This window comes from Cricetulus griseus (assembly GCF_003668045.3).
Source record: "Cricetulus griseus strain 17A/GY chromosome 1 unlocalized genomic scaffold, alternate assembly CriGri-PICRH-1.0 chr1_1, whole genome shotgun sequence".
In the NCBI taxonomy this organism is placed as follows: Eukaryota; Metazoa; Chordata; class Mammalia; order Rodentia; family Cricetidae; genus Cricetulus; species Cricetulus griseus.
The window spans coordinates 90,036,033-90,040,317 of NW_023276807.1; the positions used below are offsets into that span (position 1 = coordinate 90,036,033).

Here is a 4,285-nt window from a genome sequence, read left to right on the forward strand (position 1 = left end):
ACTGAACTCACATGTAACTCCCTGTCAGTGTTGCAGCTCTCAAGGACCTTCTGGACCTCCACCAGTGTCATCCTCCTGACCCACCATAACTAAAGGACTTCACAGAGGATGTGGGTTGAGCCTGCTCCCAGAACATCCTCACTGCAGATTTATCCAGTTGAACCTTGCATCAGCCAACTGTTAGCTGCTTGGTGGATGCCTGTTTAACCTTTATAATGGCATGGCATTCTTAGAAATGTTTGTGTGAATAAAAAGAATATTCAGAGGACAAATCCCATGTGGACATCCTAGTTGCTGAGCATCTCATAGCCTGCTGTTTGTGCTCTGCACAGTGGCCTAGAACATGATCCATTTTAGAGATGGTTTCATGGGCTGCTGATGTTGTGTGGTACCTGAGGAAAGACCACCAAGAGCCCTGAATAAGTCAAATTATACAGAGCCTTTAGTCTCTGCTTTGGGGTCATCCAGGCAGGACAATAGGAAGCAGCTCCAACCTCCAATTTGTTCCGTTTTTTAAAGACAGAACCCAAAATTGTGCGGTGTATACGGAGAGTGGTGGCTGTGACTTCTGCAGAAAGCAAGCCTTTACAGAAGTATAAAGATCGCAGTTTAATTCCCATAACCTTCAACTCAGGGACACATTGTATAGGACTTTATGGCTGGCCTAGTGGCCAGTGAATTTTATGGCTTGTCTTTGTGACTAGTAAATTTATGAATTGGTCCACATGATGAGAGACCAGTTTACCCAAGATAATTTTAGTGCATAAAGTGTTTTAAGAATAAAAATAAAGGAAAAATAGAAAACATCCTTGTTCCTCAGGTATTTTGGCCATTTTTTTCTCTTTTAAAATCTGCATCATAAGAGAGAGGAGCCAAGGTCTGACAGATGCTATACAATGTTCTCCTGCTGAGCCATATCCCAATCATATTCGTTATTTCTTATGTGCTCTTGTCTCCACCCTAAGGCATACTTCTCTGTCATACTATTATGGCTGTGATGGACAGAAGATAACCAACTATTGTTCTCACACTACTACTTGAAAACAAAAGTTGAAAGGCTTGTTTTATCGAAGGAGGCTTATTAGCAATCTGTATGTATAACCTGTGTTTGAAATGACAAGATAAAACTTTCATAGATTTTTTATTAATTGAAATTATAAGGAAATGGAATAGAGATTCTAAATGCGACACTTATTAATAGGAGGTAATTGGAACCAGGACACTCAAGGATGCTTATCAAATAGGTTAGAACCTCATTAATTCAGTTCCTCCACACAAGGAGAAAGCCTACAGGGCTCTTAATTATAAATATGTTCAAATATTATTTTCTCTAAATTAGTCATGATTGAGAGGAACCTAACTAAAGTAAAAATCTACATGAAAATACTCAAATTTAAGGCTCTCAATATCGAAGAATAGAAAATAAGCTTATATATGAGTAATGCTTAATATTTGTAGACTCCAAATTCAAGTGGAATTTTATGTTTTCAAGTTTCCTGATTCTACTCATTGTATATTTACAACATTATAGTTTAAAACACATTTTATATAATTATCAAAACTACATCTAAATTATATTTCAAAATGTACTTGAGTTTTTAATGATTTTTCTTTATCTGAACTAAAACTAAATTTCTCTCCTGATTCACGGCATTCTTAACAATTTTCCTGCCTCCAGGTGTGACTTCTTGACTCTTTAGTTACTGGGGGCAGACACAGATTTACCATGAGCTGTTTTCTTTCACTCTCTGTGATGATTCAGTTTTGGAGGTCAGTGCAAACACTGTAAATTCTGCTTGAAACCATGCATGTGGGATGTTATTGAGGTGGTTGCTGTCTTCCTTACATTTGTTTTACCTCCTATCCTGAGATATTTTCATTTTCTTCTCTAAACACAACACAAACAACACACACACACACACACACACACACACACACACACACACACACACCCCAGATTTATCTTTTTCATTCTCCTGTATTTGAACTATTTTTTCAGCCCCACCTGTCTCACTTTCCATGCATTTTTCTCTATACGATGTCTTTCTCTTACTTGCCATTCCCTTGTCATTTTTGAATAAACAGTGGCGTCATTACCTCTCCTCATAGGTCTTTCTCATCTCTTCTTTAGAATAAATTGCTAAAATGCTTCTCATCCCTAGAATTCTTCTCAATGAAGGGCATATATCAGATAATTTACTAAGATGATGTGAAGATTCAAATGTTGCAATGAAGAGAATAATTTAAGATGTAAAATATAGGTCAGACTAGACCAAGACTAACTGTACAACCATCTGCATACACTTGATAGACAAACTGAAAAGGAGATAAATATTTTTCTGTGGCTACATGTATGAGAAGATGCACAGTTAAAACCACAGAAAAGAAACTCAAAGTCACTTTTATGTGCTGTTATTAGAAATAGTATTAACTCCTGAAAAGTGTTCTCACAGAAACCATATCACACATGTAAGGGCAGTTAGACTATATCGTATGAATTAAGTGAAGAAAAAACATATTAAGAAAAGTGGTAGCCATTAAGTCATTGAAGCAAGAGGAATCACAATAGTAAGAGTTGGTTACACTCCCCAGAACCTACATAAGGGAAAAACTTCCCTGTCTTGTTAATTAAAACATCCAACTAGCTGCCAGAGACACCACAGACAGTGGAAGCAGTATTTATCCCTAGAGGGCAGAATTTAGGAGCCCATTCCCTATGGAGGATACTCTCTCAGCCTAGATACATGGGGGAGGGCCTAGGCCCTGCCCCAAATAATGTGACAGACTTTGATGATTCCTCCATGGGAGTCCTCACCCTCCCTTGGGAGTGGATAGAGTGTGGGATGGGGGTTTGGTGGGTGACATAGGAGGATGGGAGGGAGGATGAACTGTGATTGGTATGTAAATATTGTTTTTAATTTAAATTACACACACACACACACACACACACACCACACACACACCACACACATATATATATATATATATATATATATTTCCGTTTCCAAAAGCTTTATTTTTTCTTGGTCCAAGACCTGAGAGGGGCTCCAGGGCGATTACAAAGCTGCCTAGTGGCTTCAGAGGTTCGGGTGAAGGTCCTGAGGCTGGCTGGTGCCTAATCATGCTTGAGAGTGAGCCGCTCAAACAGATACTCGCCCAGAGATGGATGGGGCACGCCAGTCTGCGTTGGCTGGGGGCCAGCCACCCTACGAATGTTGGTCAGGTGGTTGCCCATCTTCTTGATGAGCTCCACCTCCTCATCCAGAAAGTGGCTTTCCAGGAAATCACAGAGATGAGGATCTGTGCGACCGGAACCCAGGGAATGAAGATCCAAGAGGGCCTCGTTCAGGTTCTTCTCCAGGGCCAAGGCAACTTCCATGGCCTCCTGGGTTTTACCCCACTCATCTTGAGATGGCTTCTGCATATCCTGGAAGAGTGGCCTACACCCTCCAGAGCCACGTCATCCCGATCAAAGTAGTAGCCCAGAGAGAGGTAGGTGTAGGAGCCCGCAGTGCAGGTTGACCAGGCGGCTCACGGCAGCTTCCACTTTGGTGGAGTAGTTCTGACGAACCTGGGAGGTCATGGCTGATCTGCTGTGGGGAGCTAACCGCGAAGAAATGGGGTTGGCTGGTCCTAGGAGCCCAGGGCTGCGAGGAGCTTGTCCAAAAGGCTGCTGCTGGAGAGACTGAGAAGCAGAGGGAAGCTAACAGAGAGGAGTCCCCGGGTCTGTTCCATCCTAACACTGTTGAAGCAAGACACAGATCCACGGGTCCTCCGAAGCTGCTCGAGACTTCTATTCTTAAAGAAGTATGCAAATCCATTAGAAACTAGTGATATTAAATTTAAATAAAATTATATGAAGCAAAAATTTTGGCATTAGGTGTAGAGAGTGAGGATACAAAAGTACCAAAAGTACAGCTGAGGGAATGTTTTTATTGTATGAAGGAGAATATAACCAGAGGCATGTGGAAGAGTCCAGAGTAGGGAAAGAATGTGGGAGGCTGAACATGGCCAGTAGATTGAACCAGACCATGAAAGGAGAGAGGGGAAGAGTAAGAGAGGAAGGAAGGGAGAGAAAGAGAACAAAGAGGAGAGATACAAAGGAGAGTGGGATAAAAGAATCAAGAGAGTGGGAACAAAAGGACCAAGAAAGAGGGAGCCAAGAGGACCATGAGCTAGTGCATGGAGGGCAAGGTAGGATTATATGGGAATGAGAAATTGGGGGAAGAGAATCCCATGAGGTAGATAAGTTTAGTGAAGCGGACCGGGTGAGAAGAGCTGAGAG

General features: G+C 41.6%; 1 pseudogene; it reads right to left on the minus strand.

Annotated features, from left to right (window-relative positions):
- Positions 1-3,115: 3,115 nt before the first annotated feature.
- On the minus strand, positions 3,116-3,583 carry LOC100761883 (annotated as a pseudogene).
- Positions 3,584-4,285: the final 702 nt, after the last annotated feature.